We start from the raw sequence: 17,500 nt of genomic DNA, 5'->3' as shown, positions 1-17,500 counted from the left end.
ATCCTCTTGGGCCGCAAGACCCAACACATATAGTTAAGCTTTCAAGTGGACGTAGTCTCCCGCTAAGGCTGGAGATGAACCATTATACTTCTTGTGTCATGCTCTCTCTCTCTCTCTCTCTTAAGTTAATTAGACCCCTCGGTCACTAACATTAACAACTCCTAAGCATTATCAAGTCGAATAGACTTAATGGGATGGTTCGGCTAGTGAGCCCATAGAAGGATAATCTGGGCAAGAAGTTTAGCATATGCAACATTTCAAGTGGACAACAGCGCGACATGTGACCAGCGTCTCAACGCATCAACCAATACTATAAATTATTTAAAAGGTCCGCAAAATGGTTGAATTGGTCAACAGATATCCCCTTGGATTCTTTGTAAGAATGGAATGAGTATTTTGGGATCCTTTGTGTAGGACGGTCTCGGTCCTAATTTTCTTAAGGAACAGGCTTTGCAAAATGAGCGAGGGTCTTTAGAAGCAACTAATGAGGGTTTTGGTTGGGCTTGAGCCTCTGAAGCGCTATTTGAAGCAAAATTTGTGAATACATCACCCATCATAGCGTTGGAACCATGGGGAGTGGCATCCAGGCGCCATGGCCATGGGTGGCGCCATTTATGGTGTTGTCAAGGGGGACAGAGGTGACCCTAGGTGACAGTGGATGGTGGCGGTCACACTAAGTCCGAGAATCAATTTTTGATTCTTGCTTCGATTTACTCGAAAGAATGGATGTATGTGTGAAGTTTTTAGTATACGGATCATCATATCACGACCAAGATGTCCTAGTCTGTCATACCAAAGCCAATATGTGTTAGAATCCAAGAGATATTCTCTTATCACATTATTGGATTCAATAGGTCAAATTGTAGTGACATAAAATCCACTAGATTGACACATAAGCTTATCTAAGATGCGCTTTCATTCACAATCATTAGAGGTAATGCAAAGGAACTCTTTTCATTCTCAGTATGGATTTTCACATGGAATCCGTTAGCTCTGATTTCTTTAAATCTCAATAAGCTTCGATTTGCCTCAGGAGCGTAGAGAGCTTCTGCAACGTTTATCAAGGGGCCATTTGGTAAGAGGAATTAGGACATTCCATGTCCTTGAACTAAACCTGATGGCCCAGTCATCGTAGTCACAGAGGAATATGTAGGCAACATCTCTAAGAATAATTGCCTATGGCGGAGAATGGTGTGCGTAGTCACACTATCCGCAATACATTGCAGTTCTCAAGAATCCATTCCTAAAAGATAAAAATTAAAAAGGAGTCATAATGAACAGAACTCAACTTTCATTAATAAGCCAAACAGAATTACATCATTGTCTCTTTAACCAAAGAAAATCTAATCCAAAAAACTAGCTAATGCAAAACAATGGTAGTCATCTAACTTCTTTCGGTAACTCCAAAGCAAATGTGACCAGGTGAGTAGAGAGATGTCGGTAAAGCAAGGCTTGATTAAGTATCACTTATCTCAAGACCTTCCTAGACATCACACTTTTTTTGGATGAGCCTACTTTGAAGAAAGACTAAACCATTGGCATCTACTACAAAAATAAGATGGCAATTGCCTACATCTCTTGGGAAATAAAAAGATTTAATCAAAATCGCCAGTCTCTTGGCCTTTGAAGTCTTCCACCCTTAGAGCGAGATCGTCCTCTTGATCTTCTTTCTCCATGTAATTTGCTTCCCTTGCTTCATGGTACTGCTTGTAAGCGTTTGCAACATTCTGGGATGCTTTACATGCTTTGGCCCAATGTCCGAACATTCCACACTGAAGACAAGCATCTTTATGGTCAGGCTCCCTTGATTGAGGAGCTTTAGGGGCGAGCTGGGGGCGGCTTCTTTCCTTGGTGGCGTGACTTGGATACACATTTATGCAAGCGTACGTATCATTGTCAAGATAGGGAAATATTATGCCCAAAGTTTATCATACCACGGGGATTAGTGGCTAACCCACAATCCTTGGGTAATCAAAAATAAAGACACTTAGCAAACAACAAAAAGAAAAAGAAAATAAATAAAAATGTTAATCTAAGGCACCAAGCCTTAGCGATGCTCGGATTTGATTTTCACCAAAGCCTAATCAAAACTAAGAGCCTAGTGATGAATATTTACAATGAGTTGGAGTTCAATATTTTGAGAGTTGATTTTAGATTAACAAAATGTAATGAAATGTAAAGCAATTAATAAAAATGAAAATACATTAATAAAAGTGCAACCAAATAAATAGGAATGTCGGGTGTTAGGGAGGTTCCTTCACCCAAATTCTATGTGTCGGAAGCTAATATAATGTGGATGCAAATCCCTACTTTGGCGGTAGTCGTATCCAAGGCGGTTCAAGGCTCAAGGACCGAAATTCCTTTTCATGGTATTCCTACTCCAGTTCAAGGGCCGTAGGGACTCACTTGGCATAAATTAGAGCCGGTTCAAGGGTCACTAATTCACATCAAGAGGCGTAGAAATCGAGGAATTAGACTACTAAGCGACCCGCCCGCGCAATCACGCAACGGGTGTAAATCACCATGCTTATAACCCCTCGAATACGAAATTGAAGGTTTCTAGCTTAGGAATTAGACGGGGTCAAGCCTCTAACTCCGTCCTAGACATGCTCAAAATACACACCCTAGAGTTGTCTAGGCTCCTAGACATGCATTTTAACCCAACAAAAATAGATATAAACATCCATCATATGAAAATTGCAACATTACATTAAATTAAACATCTTTTACACAAAATTTGGGTTAGGGACACAACCCTAACCCTAACAAGGAAATTACTTACAACCCATAATCATAGACATCAAGATTACAAAATTCAAGTAGTAAAGAGTAGAGAAGTGTAGGAGAAAACAAGTATAGTCACAAATAGCTAAAAAGCTAGCATGACTAGCCTTGCATTACAACTCCCATAAAATACCCAAATATTGACTCTTGTAGAGGAGAAGTCTCCTTGATGGATCCTTGAAACTTTTTTGTGAGAAATCCTTCAAATCTCAAAATAAACTAAAGAAAAGATGGAAAAAAGGTGAAGAAAGATGGGGAAGAGAGCAGCCCAAAGGGCTGCCTCTGTTTTGAGGTGGTGCGGCTCTGTTGGTGATAGAGCATGGATAATTTATTATAATTAGGGTCTGGTCTATATATATGAAAGAGGAAGAATGGGTCTTCATTCCGTGTGGCTGGTCGTGAGAGAAAGGAGGAGGAGAGAGGGACATGTGTCAGCGGGTAATTGGTTCAAAAAGAAAGATAAAATGGTCTGGTCCTTGTAAAAGAAAAGAGGATCACGTGGTGATTGGTTTGGCTAGTGAATGAAAAGTTTGCCACATGTCAAGTGTACAATTATGCAATGGCTAGCTAATTGACCCAAACTTTCTTCATGTGCTGCACGTTTAATTACTTGGGTAATTAACCAAAGCATGATTGCTTAGTTAATTGGTTAATTAACCAATACTTAATTAAGGCATTGATAATTTCGTCCATTTGTCGAAAACTTCTATCTTCACCATTTTCGTGTCATTCTATCTCGTTTCCGCAACTCCGCTTATTTACTACAAAATAAATAAAAATGAATTAATTACATAATAATTGACTTAAGGATTAACTTAATTCATGTGTTTTGAATGTAATTTCGTGCATATAAATGCATGTAATCATGGCGTCACCGCCATAGCCGGAGGGCTTGACCTCTCTCTCTCTCTTCACACGTAGACCTCCACGGTTCCATGTATGCCTATCTTGGCAGTTTCCTTCCTCTTTAGGGCTAGAATATGGACCAAAACGTCAAGAATCATCCCTCTATTAGGGTTTCACTCCTTGCGTCCTCCCTTGGGGGCGCGATTGTAATTAGACTATGGAATAGACTTGGTTCCCACGGGTTTAGAGTTACAGTTCTTCACAAGGATATTATCGTGCTTCTCAGCTACGTTCATGGCTCCAATAAGCTTATGAAACCTTGTGATCTGTCCTGCATTTACATCAATCTTATAATTCTTTGCAATCATCATTGCAAAGATGAGGAAGGTAGAGAGAGTCTTCTCGATCAACATTGTATCAGTGATGGTATTGCCACAGAACTCCATCAAAGACTTGATATGAAGGGCTTCCGAATTGTAGTCAAGTACGAACTTGAAGTCACAGAAGCGGAGGCTATGCCATCTCACTTCTAAATCTAGAAGCAGGGAGTCTCGAACTTTGCCAAAACGATGCTCGAGTTCTATCCATTGCTTTCTAGGGTCCTCCTCATCGAGGTACTCACTCTAGAGCACGTCATTCATGTGCCTTGTCATGAGAATTATGGCTTTAGCTTTATTTTCCTCTCTAGTAGCTCTATTCACTTCAAAAGTGACATCTTGTTAGGAGTAAGCACAGTCTGACTTGGCTCTTGGATAGTATCTAAGATCCCATCAGCCTAAAGATATTGGCGCACATCACAGACCCACTTGTAGTATATTGCGCCTGTTGTCTTTAGTGGAACAAAGTTCAACATGTTCAGATTACTCATCCTAAAAAACAACAAAAGATTAGGTTAGTTTCGGACAGAAAAAGTCTATCACAAAAATAATAAAATTTCTCAAGAAATTAGGGATTTATGAGCGTAGTCGCTTCCAAGAAATCTGATTCAAAGAGGAATTGGATTAGATCGAAACAATGATGTGTTTGTAGTTGATCATAACATCTTAACAAATTCTGAGTTTGGAGCACGAACCCCCCACAGTTCGGTTTTTGATCTCCCCTATGAAAAAGAAAAGGGGGTAGAAGAAGGGAGGTTGCAAGTTCCCGAGAAAAAGAAATCTAAATTACAAAAGCAAAAGAATTGAATGAAAGAAAGAAAATAAAATATCTTTGATGGGCTTGAGAAAAACTGAGTCTTCTCCTTTTTTTTTTTTTTCCTTTCTGGGCCCGCTCCCTTTTCCTTCTCTTTCTTTCTTCTTCTGGGCTTGCTTCCTTTCCTTCTCGGCTTGCTTCCTTTCCTTCTCTTTCTTTCTTCTTCTTCGCTTGTTGAGCTCTTTTTCTGGACTGTGTTGCCTGCTGGGCTCGTTGCTTGTTGGGCTTGTCTAGGTCTAGGTCTAGGCCGGGCGGCAGGTAGGTGTAGGTTCTGGCGGTTCAAGGGTGCAGCTGCTCTGGTGGCCGGCTCTAGAACTTTAACGCCGGTTCCGAAATATATTTTTTGGTTCCCTGATCCTAGAGTAAAGGAGCTGACGGTGACGAAATATGACTGTAGGAGGCAGACTGGAAGGGTGCGAACAGGGCAAGGGACCTTTTGTTTCTTCTAGGGGCCAGTTCTGTATTTTTCCGGCCGAATCTGGGAATGGCCCCTCTCTTATGGACTCCTGGGATTGAGGGCTTCAATATATGCGGCGATGGTTGCTAGGTTTGAAGACTACGATTTTAGGATTTCAGTGTTAGGACTTAGTGTTGATAACGTGTTTTAGGGAATCGATATTTAGGAGAGAATTTGCTGTGCTTTCATTGATAATAGAGGTCTCCTTATATAGAGGATTACAAGCATAGAGATAGAATTGTACAAGGAAACATAATCGTACATTGATTGGATATCTCTAAGATTCTCTGAGATTATCTCTAATTCTAACCATATTTCAATTAGAGCAAGTAACCTCGAGTTTGGGTCAGACACAAATTATGGATTTACTTTAACAATTATTTTGTTTTCAATTGTAATTTTCATTTTGTTTTCCTATAAATTTTGAGATATTATCGAGATTCTCTGTCTCATTGCAATTTTAGCCCCAAAGAAAACAAAAAAAAAAATTATGGCACGTTTACTTATTTAGAATGAAAAATAATCATGAATCGAAGATAACTGGAATGGGAGAAGAAAGAAATCGGTATTGATTCCGGAAGATTTGATTCCTACACCCAGCTCCCCTCTTAGTAATCAAATTCTGGAGTATTCAAAAATCGATTCTTGATAAGGAGATGGGACCTACACCCATTCTGATTCATTCATGTGTTAGTAAACGCAGGAATACTTTTACCCAGAATAATTCTGATTCATTTTTGTGTTAGTAAACGCATGAATATTTTTACCCCGTAACCATTCCCTCCAATTTCAAGTAAGTAAACGTGCCTTTGCTAATGGTATTAAACACAACTCATCCTCCTCATTTCATTTACAAAGAAAGACTTTGGGTCAAATAGTCATGGACATGGATTGATTCATTTTTTGTATGTTTTATGGGCACCACGCATTTTTTCCGATTTTGAAAAATAAATTTCACTAATTTTATACTATTTGTTTGAATTGTTGCTCGCTGATATTTTTCCTATGGAAATACGAAGGTACTTTTAAAATAAAAATTACATATGATATTTGATTCTTTTTCTGAGCACGACAATAAAAGGCACAACCTAAGTAATTTCACTCATTTTTTTTTCTTTTTGAATAAAGGGCTGGTGCGGCTGCTCTCAAGCCTTGATTAATGAAACTGTCGAATATAAGGGGAGGGACATTGAGCCTAAACCCCTGATTACAATAAGCATCTAGAATATTTTCTGAAATAATTTCAGAAATCTCTACAGGAGACTTGTATTCTAACAAGCACCAACTAGCAAAGAGTGCACAATTAACTACTCCATTTGCTTTAACATAGCAGTGACATAGCGGAAAGATAACGCGATATGTAACCCGATTACAACATAGCATAATTACCAGCTTTAGCATAGCTTTCCTTTTCTTTTGTTTTTTTTTTAAAGAAGAGAATTCATTGAACTAGCGATAGAAATCGCTCAAGAGGGCATCCCACATGAGATTGGGAGCATATAAAAGCCAAATTCGGCTTGACCATAGAGCTAAATGAGAACAAATCAGAAGGTGTACTACACCAATGGTTTGTCCTTTTACAATAAAACATTGCTCTGAAGCACCAATAGGGAACTTAGCAAAAACTGAAGATAAAATCTCAGCCTCCTCAAGATAATTACCAACAATGGTACCATTGTCATGACCTTGAGATTTGTAGAGTAAATCATCAGTATTTGCAATTCGGGTATGCAAGGACTTGGTAGACCAATCAAAACTAAATTCATCCTAGCCTAAAACACACTGCTCACCAAGGTACTCAATTGTGGTACTCACAGCGTGATTGTACCGAGACTCTTAATAGAATGTAGCAATGATCAATGAAGAGTCTCCGTACAATCTTTGTAATGTCTGGTGAATTGGTTCTGAGACTCTTCATAGAATGTCTCATCAACGTAAAGCTCTGTTTTTGTATCATTGTGTTTTCTTGTGTTGAATTCTTTATTTTTAGCAAAGAATCTTTGTAATCTCTGGTGAATTGGTTCTTTCTGCTGCTAAGTTGATGATTTTGGGGTTGCATATTTCTTAAGATTCATATTACACTAGTAAAATTGATGAACCTTTTCTTCTTCTTCTTTTTTTAAACAAAAAATCGAAAAACAGGTCCAAACTTCTAAAGATATTTTGAATCCTTATCTTTCCTGGTGTGGGGGCTTTCGCTGCGGCCATGGGATGTGCTGAGCAAGAATGGGTATGTTTTTCCTTTCTCTATTTTGACTCACTTCTTTATGCTGATTCTGTAAGGATCAATCGCTTGTTTGAGTTATTTGAAATGGATTGCTGAACAAGAAGGGGAAGTCTAAGATGTGTTGATGTTTATCATACATCAACTTTTTAATAAATATATATTAAATTAAATTAGTTGGTGAAACCTATTGTACATGTCAACATGTTATCCACTTATAATTTGACATGTGTACTTAAAAAAAAAATTGGCATACTAAGTACTCGTTTACTTTTTTATATGTAAATTGTTCAAAAACTTGTAATGAATATCGTAAATATAGTAATTACTTTGATGACAACTGTAATTATCACTAAATAGGTCCAATGTGGTCGTTTGTTGTAAAATGTGTCATCAATAATATAATTTACAAAAGAAATGACTCTAGTTACAAAAAGAACAACTAGATTACAAGAATAAGGACTTGAAAAATTTTAGGTCTAATATGATTGTTTACCATATAAACAAAACATTTGTTGTAACATTGGTAAAGTGATCATTTTTTTTTAAATGGAATCATATTTCAAGTAATTATCATCAAAACAACCATAATTACCACTTTATACCTCAATTGTTGTAATTTATAGTAAAATGCATTGTCAAACGAGTAATTCTCTCATGGATTATGAGATTTACACAAGAAAAGTATTAGTTACAAAATAGAGAAAATTAATACACAATTAAGGACTCGCACCTCATTTACAATATATACATAAAGTTTTACCACTTTGACAGCAATTCATTGTCACATTAGTAAAATGGTTCTCAGACTTGTAATATAAAAAATTACCACAAATAAGAGCTTGATTACTACTTCTACAACAATTCGTTGTCTCATTAGTCAAATGGTTCTCAGACTTGTAATATTGAAGAATTACCACAAATACAACCCTGGTCACTACTTTGAACCTTAATTGCCGTAAAATCTAGAAAACACATTGTCAAATAAGTAAATAACTCCTAAAGGACAGTAATTACAAAATAGACAACTTTATTACACGATAAAGGACTCACCGCAAATTTACTTAAATATATGAAGTTTTACTATTATAGCAACACATTCGTTGTTTTATTAGTAAAGTAGTTTTGAAAACTTGTAATAGTGAAGTACTAACACTTATTACAACTAGATTACCACTTTTTACCACAATTTGTTGTTTTATTGGTAAAATATCGAAGTATTATCAAAATTACAACCTTAATTACTACTTTTGTCCTCTATTATCGTAAAATCAAAAGAGAATATGGTTAATTAGGTTTTTTTTTTTTTTTTTTTTTTTTTCCCGAAGTGAGGACTGTTCTTCTCTATCTGCCTTTCTTTTCCTTATTCTTGCTCCTTCCATCTCCTTCTTCCTTCTTGGTCCGTAGTTGAAATTCTAGCTTATCAGTCCAAGATCAATTTTTGCAGTGAACGACAATTCGAATCCGGTGATAACCACAGTGAGTCGGAGATTGCTGGGTTCTTAGAGGCTAGCAATGGGAATGGGAGTGGTAATGAGGGTGAAATTGAGATTGAGGGTGATGTGGTGGAAGAAATGGGTCTATTAAGGAAAGGAATCAGGGCTGATACTCTAGGATATGAATGAATAGCTGTAAAGATATGTATAGTTAGTTTCTGATACTTTACTATAGTTATGCCTACTTTCACGTAGGAGAGATTAGCATGGATTTGTATATAACCTTGTAACCCACTTTGATTCAAATACAACATTGAAAACATATTCATCTCCAAATTCTTTATGGTATCAGAGCGACAAGGCTTCTAAGGACCTAGAAACCCTACCGATCCAACAACCACACTTACAACCTTTACCTCATGGCCGGAGACGAAGAGCAAGCTGTCATTCAAAAGACTCTCGATCAACAGACCTCCAAGAATACTGCACCATGGGAGAATTCCAATCATCCGCTATTTCTCCATCACTCAGACCAGCCAGGCACCATGCTTGTTGTGTAGGCTTTGGTGGAAGACAACTATACTACATGGGAACAATCGATGCTCATGGCACTAACAATCAAGAATAAGAAGGGCTTCATTGATGGGACTCTGGCGAAACCAACTCATAATCCTTTCAAGCAATTGCAGTGGGAGAGATGTAATACCTTAGTGAAAATGTGGCTACTGGGATCCATGTCGAAAGACATCTCCAACAGTGTGATAAACTGTAAAGATGCACGAAGCATGTGGCTAGAGTTGAAGGAGAGGTTTTCACAAGTAAACACAGTTGCGTTATTTCAAGTAGAGAGTGCTATTCATGGTTGTGAGCAAGGAGGTACATCGGTGACTTCATTCTTCACCAAACTGAAGGCATTATGGGATGAGAAGGACTCTCTTTGCTCTTTCCCTCCTTGTAGCTGTGATGCCGCCCCAGAAGTCAAGAATTTTATCGAAGCTCAAAAGACAATGAAGTTTTTTATGGGATTGAATGAAGGATTTGCACAAATCAGGAGCAATATCATTAGTCTTGATTCCCTACCAACACTGAACAAGGCATATGCCATGGCGCTTTGTCAAGAGAAACAAGTGGTATCAACTGTATGCAAGAGTGAATCGATGGCAGAAGCTTCTGCCTTTGCCGTCAAGAGGCCAGAAAAGTTTGAGAAACAAGAGAAGAGTGCTAAACCCCTTCCTCGTGACTCACAGTTCATGGGAGGAGAGAATAAGTATTGTGAGAAGTGTAATATGACCAATCATTACACAAGGTATTGTAGGGCACATCTCAAGTGCACCTACTGTGACGGCAATGGTCACACCTACAATTATTGCAGAAGAAGAAAGAGGATGATGGGAGAAGGATCAAACAATTCGAAAGCCAACCATATTGGTACTATGAGTGAAGGAAAGGAGGATGCAGTGAATTTTCCATTCTCCAAAATAGAGTGCGATCAGATGCTTGGGCTACTGAACCGTATACAAGCAGCGGGCCAGGGAACAAGGTGAAAGATGGAAACCAATTGCTAGAGATGCTGAATACCAACAAACCATCCACGAACAACTTTGTGGGTAACATACCAAACCTTGAAGAAACTTCAGGTAAAATTTGTGCACTTTATCGTGATAACAAGGATGTAGTATGGATTTTGGATAGCGGGGCTAGCGACCACATTGTATGCAGTGCAACCTTTCTTTCTTCTTGTTATCTTGTGCACAATTAGACTGTGAGATTACCTGATGGAAAGAGACTTCTAGTGTCTCACATTGGGACAATAACTTTTTCCTCTCATTTCATCCTTCATAATGTTCTATGTGTTCCCATATTCTACCTGAACCTCATTTCGATAAGCAAACTTGCTTTGGATTCATTTTACGTTACCATATTTCTCAAGAATGTTTGTTTCATTCAGGACCTGCGTTCGGGAAGGATGATTGGGACGGGAGCTGAGAGTGAGGGACTATACTGCCTCAACATGCCTAAGGAAGGAACGTGCAATGTGGTGAGAAGTAAAACCGATGACTTATGGCATTGGAGGCTAGGGCACCCGTCGAGAAAAGTATCTCCATTTTTTTCTTTCTTGCGCAATAAGTCATGTGACACAAACCATTGTTCCATTTGTCCTTTGGCCAAACAAACTCGAAAGCCATTTTCTTTAAGTACTTCTTTGAGTAATCATTGTTTTGAATTGATTCATGTTGACATATGGGGAGGATACCATGTTCCATCCATTTCAGGAGCACAATATTTTCTTACTATGGTAGATGATTTTTCTCGTTTCACTTGGATTTCTCTCATGCACAATAAGTCTGAAGCACGAAACCTTCGTATGCAATTTATCATACTCGTTGAAAATCAGTTTGATAGTAGGGTTAAGACAGTCCGCAGTGACAATGGCCCCGAGTTCAAGTGTTCTCAATTTTATTCCTCGAAAGGTATCTTGCATCAAACTAGCTGCATCAATACGCCACAATAGAATGGCGTAGCTGAGTGCAAGCATAGACATTTGCTAAATATGGCTCGTGCACTCTTGTTTCAATCTCACTTGACTAAACCTTTTTAGGGTGATGCAATACTTTCCGCTGCATATTTGATCAACCGAACACCAACACCTCTTTTGCAAAACAAAACACCTTTTGAAATGCTCTTCAACAAAGTCCCAACCTACTCCCATTTATGAGTTTTGGATGTACATGTTTCGTTTCCACTCATCCCTTATGCCCTACAAAGTTTGATCCTCGTTCTTCTGAGTGTGTGTTGTTAGGCTATCCAAATGGACAAAAGGGCTACAAGGTATATCGTTTACATGATGAATAGATTTTGGTCTCTAGAGACGTAGTGTTCTTTGAAACTGAATTCCCTTTTCAAAATAGGGTTTCTTTGAGTCCTAACTCCACACCACCACAAAACCCATTGTTTCCTACCCCAACTCTATCTTCTCCTATTGAAGATCATGTGGCTGCACCAAATCTCTCTGACTCTACCATATCTTCTAATCCGTCACTAAATCTCTCAGATTCTCCCACATCTCCTAATTCCAACTCACCACCTGTTAAGATATTCCCTTCATCAACTCTACCACCGCCAAATCCGGATATTCATCCTCCAGATACCATTCCTATTCCAGCCTCTACTTCCCAACCTTTGCTACGACGCTCCACACGTGCAATAAAGCCTTCTACCGCATTGCAAGGCTTCCACGTTAAGACAGCCCTACATTCACGCTTTGCATCTTCATCTTCCACGAGCAATGCAGTGTCAGGTACGCCATACTCTATCTTTGAGGTTCTTTCATATGACAGACTATCTCCCAAACATAGAGCATTCACTGTCAATCTCTCTCTCACACGAGAACCTAAGTCATTCTCTCAGGCCATTCTTGATCCTAAGTGGCGTCTAGACATGAATGAAGAAATCCAAGCTTTGCAGAACAACAAGACATGGAACATCGTTCCTTTACCTCCCAACAAACACCTAATTGGCTACAAGTGGATTTATAAGGTGAAGCATTAACCAGATGGTATCGTAGAGCGTTACAAAGCTCGATTGGTGGCCAAGGGATATAGTCAAGTTGCTGGAGTTGATTATGGTGAGACATTTGCACCTGTAGCAAAACTCACTACTGTGCGTGTTTCGTTAAGCCTTGCAGCATTGAAAGGGTGGCATCTTCACCAGCTTGATGTTAACAAGGTTTTTTTGAACGGAGACGTCACTGAAGACGTGTACATGAAGCTACCTCCTGGTTTTGGAGGTAAGGGGGAGAATCAACATGTTTGCAAGCTCCATAAATAGTTGTATGGCCTCAAGCAAGCTTCGAGGCAGTGGTTTTTGAAACTCTTAAGTGCATTACAAGCTGGTGGTTTCACTCAATCTTGGTCAAATTATTCTATGTTCATTCAAAAGTTTCAAGACAAGATCACAGTGCTACTTGTATATGTAGATGATGTAATTGTTGTAGGGAATAATCTACAAGACATAGAATCTACAAAGTAGTTTTTAGCAGCATGTTTCAAGCTCAAGGACATGGGAGCACTTCATTATTTTCTTGGGATTGAAGTGGCACGTTCACAGCAAGGTATAGTACTATGCACTGGAGGTGCTTGAAGATGCCCTTGGGTGCCAAGCCATCCAAATACCTTATTGATCAGAACTTGGTCTTAACTAAAGATGATGGAGTTTTGTTACAAGATGCCTCTCAATATCAAAGACTCGTTGGTAGGCTCATTTACCTAATGATTACGAGGCCTGACTTGGTTTATGCAGTACACGTTTTGAGTCAATACATGGACAAGCCTCGACAACCACATCTTGAAGCTGCTTATAGAGTTTTGAGGTATGTCAAGCACACACCAGGTTAGGGAATTTTACTACCTTCTCATGGACGCATAGAACTTACAGCATATTGTGATGCCGATTGGGCGAGATGTAGAGACACTAGACACTCTACAACTGGATACTACTTGTTTCTAGGGAAGGCACCGATTTCTTGGAAGAGTAAGAAGCAAGGAACAGTCTCTTGATCGAGTGCAGAGGCAGAGTATAGGTCGATGGCTACAACTTGTTGAGAGATCACCTGGGTATTGGCATTGTTGCGAGATTTACATGTTGATCACAAAGAAGTAGTTCAACTCTTTTTGACAATAAGGCAGCAATCCACATTGCTTCAAACCCTGTTTTTCACGAGAGGAAAAAGTACATGGACATTGATTGTCATGTTGTGTGCGAGAAGGTTCAAAGGGGGCTGTGAAGACCATTCATGTTCGGACTCATGAGCAGACATCAGATTTGTTCACAATGCCTCTTGGTTTGAAGTAGCTTACAGCTCTATTAGGCAAATTGGGTGTTCTTAACATACACACCAACTTGAGGGGGAGTATTAAGGAAAGGAATCAGGGCTGATATTCTAGGATATGAATGAATAGCTGTAAAGATATGTATAGTTAGTTTATGATACTTTACTATATTTATGCCTACTTTCACATAGGAGAGATTAGCATAGAGTTGTATATAACCTTGTAATCCACTCTGATTCAAATACAACATTGAAAACATATTCATCTCTAAATTCTTTAGGGTCAACTGAGAATTGTGCAAAATGGTAGCAGCAGTGGTGTGAGTCATGTGGAGGAGTCAAAGGGGGCGAGGATTCCGTTAACGTGGGAGCTTTTGCAACCATTCACACTTGAAAGTTGAAACTGGGTAAGTTTACTTTAGTTGCTGTACTGAGTTGTTCTGTTGTTTTTTTTTTCTTTTCTTCATAAGTTATGCAATTGGAGATTGTAAAAGCAGCATTGAGAAATTGGGCTTTATAGGTTTGTGGGTGTGGGTGACTCAAACTCCTCCAATTGTTCTACTATTTTGTTGAGTCGAAGAGAAGACCTTCTGAAGACCCTCTTTATGTTAATAGGAGTTGCTGTATCATTAGTGAAATACTTACAGAATAGAGAAAAGAAAGTTTCAGAAACTTAGATTGTTAGATTGTTGGTTTTTTGGAGTGCAGAGAAGGTGTTTGCAAGAATGCCCAAGTCAAATATAGGTAGTAGGGAGGCCATGGTCTATAAACTCAACGAAACGACAAGGGGTCAATTGCGTATGGAAGGTTGGTGTAATGTTTGTAAAGAGAACCAAATTTCATTTGGAGACACCTTTCAAACTTCATTTTTACAAAGTAGGAGCATCCCTGGATGCCGAAATTGAAAGCTAGGTGGCTACAGGATTTCAGACTCGAGGATGGCTTTGTCAAGACTCGGTAATGGTAGATAAGAAAATGAAGATAAATTAGGACACTAGTAATGAGCTAGGGCCCTGGGATTCATGGGGTCTTCCCAAGCTGCACCTTTGAATCTAAGATAAGACAAAAAGAACAAAGCACCATCAAAACTGTGACTCAAGGATGGCTTTGTCAAGCCTGAGCAGTTTTTTAGAAGCAATGTATGTGTCTATTAGAGGAAAAGTGCCTTATGCAGGACCATCTATATATGTTTAGGTGATAGTTCATGGCTACTCCATGCATTCATACATTTGAGTTTATATTTAACATGTTATGTGGCAAACTATATAATATGTCAAATTGTCCATAGCAAAGTATTTATCAGCTCAATATGTATCAGTGGCACATTTCTTGATAGCCCAAGTATTTGGAGCTAGCAATTATACATGGTAGCAGAGGTTTATTGCAAGAGTTTCTCCACTGTGTGCAAAGAAAGCAAGTTAGAATTTGAATAGACTCATTCTACTTGTCTGCTTATACACATTGATAACCACATGACATTAGACTCATTATACTGAAAAATCCCGTGAAGTAAAGATTAAATGGTAACAATAGGCATATATATTTAAAAAATGGTTATTATCACAAATGGTACCTGAACTTATCTTCTATTTTATTGATGGTACCTGAACTTCAATTTTGATCACAATCAGTACCCAAACTTTTCGATTTCATTTTAAATGGTACCTGAAACCACATTCGGTCATTATTCCGGCCAAAAATGGCATGTGAGTTGCACATGTCTCATTTATTAGAGGAAATGATGTTGTTACCCTCACATGGATCTCTCATGACAATTCCCTCCAAAAATAGTTAATTGGCTCCATTTCTTTCATTTTTAAGCCCAAGCCAAATCAATATTGATAATTGCAACACAAACATACTCAACAATGCTTAATTTATTAATAACAATTACAATAGAAACAATATCAGATTTATACGTCCATAAAATGGACACTGAACACTTGAACAATCCATCTCAAATACAACAATAATTAAAGGTCTATTATTACACCATTATTCACTTCAAAATCAGCCATAACTTGGATCCTTTCCACACCATTATTCACTTCCTCTTTATTCATTCTAGTAAGTTCTGATGGCAATAAGTGTTAGGGTTTGAATAGAAAATGTGGGGTATAAAAAGGTCATTGATCAATCAATCTTCTTCTTCCTCCTCCAAAAAGTTATTCTGAGAAACATAAAGTAGAATTCGTCAGGGTCAAGTTCTTGTGCAAGAACTTGTACCAGATAGTTGTATCCTCTAGATAGACGTCCGAATCTACATCACAAGTAGGGGCGAATTTCTGTCTTAGGTCTCTGCACTGCAGGCCTCTATCTGATCAAGTTAGTAAATTCAATTTCGAATTAAAGTTTTTTGATTTCTATTAATTACTTGCTATTATATATTCAATTTGTGTTCTATATTAGATTATATACACTGCTACTATTCGTAGATACTGATTGGTTCTAACAATCTAAGACAGAAATTGTTCGCAATGGATCAATCTGTATCTACCATGAAGAATCATGTGGAGAAACCTGAGAAATTCAAGGGCTCTGACTTCAAACGCTGGCAACAGAAGATGTTGTTTTACTTGACAACTCTTCATGTGGCAAATGTTCTCACAACCGAGGCTCCCAAGGCTTTACCGGAAGGAGAAGGAGATGATGTTCCAACTGATGCTCAAAAGGCCAAAAATCAAAGGGCTATAGAGTCCGGGCAAGTAATGAGTTTCTGTGCAGGAATTACATCCTCAATGCCTTAGACGATTCCTTGTATGATATTTATTCGTCATTCAAAATAGCAAAGGAATTGTGGGAGTCATTGGACAACAAGTACAAAACTGAAGTTGCTTGTTCAAAGAAGTTTGTCATTGGCAAGTTTCTGAACTACAAGATGGTTGATGCCAAATCTGTTGTCAAGCAAGTGGAGGAACTCCAAGTCATTGTTCATGAGTTAGATGAAGAAGGTATGGGACTGAACTCGAATTTTCTTGTTGGTTATGTTATTGAAAAGTTACCTCCTTCATGGAAAGATTTCAAAGTATATCTGAAACATCTAACTGAGGACATGAATTTTGAGCAATTGGTTCTGAAACTTCGTGTTGAAGAGGATCACCGGAAGAATGAAAGGGCTGATGCTACTTCTATGGAGCCAAACGCAAACATGATTGGAGGAAGTCCATCAAAGGCCAAGTTTCAGAAAAACAAAGGCAAGAATGTTGCTGCCAAACCAAGTCTTGCTGCTGCCAAGAAGTCACTCGCCCTACAAAAGACCAAAGTTTTCAAAAAACCACAAACTGGTGGATGTTGGGTGTGTGACAAACCAGGGCATAGAGCAAAAGAATGTCACTTCAAGAAAGATCAAGGAGGTGGTGGTTCTGGAAATTCCAACAAACAAGCAAACCTTGCTGAAACTGAAAATCAATTCATTGGAGTGGTTTCTGCAGCAAATCTGGTAACTAATTCAACTGATTGGTGGATTGATACCAGTGCTTCAATGCACGTATGCTCTGCAAGGGAGATATTCACTTCATACCAGCCAATCAAGGAAGGCGAACCTTTGTTCATGGGGAATGCCACAACTGCCAAAGTTGAAGGAAAAGGGAAGGTGATTCTGAAATTCACTTCTGGAAAAGAACTTATACTTACTAATGTACTTCATGTGCCTGAAATATGTAAGAACCTAGTGTCTGGTCCTGTTCTAAGCAACAAGGGATTCAAACTAGTGTTCGAATCTGACAAATTTGTAC

Source organism: Rosa chinensis, chromosome 5 (genome assembly GCF_002994745.2).
Source record: "Rosa chinensis cultivar Old Blush chromosome 5, RchiOBHm-V2, whole genome shotgun sequence".
Taxonomy (NCBI): Eukaryota; Viridiplantae; Streptophyta; class Magnoliopsida; order Rosales; family Rosaceae; genus Rosa; species Rosa chinensis.
The sequence above is the reverse complement of the archived record's forward strand: the minus strand, read 5'-3'. Positions refer to the sequence as shown.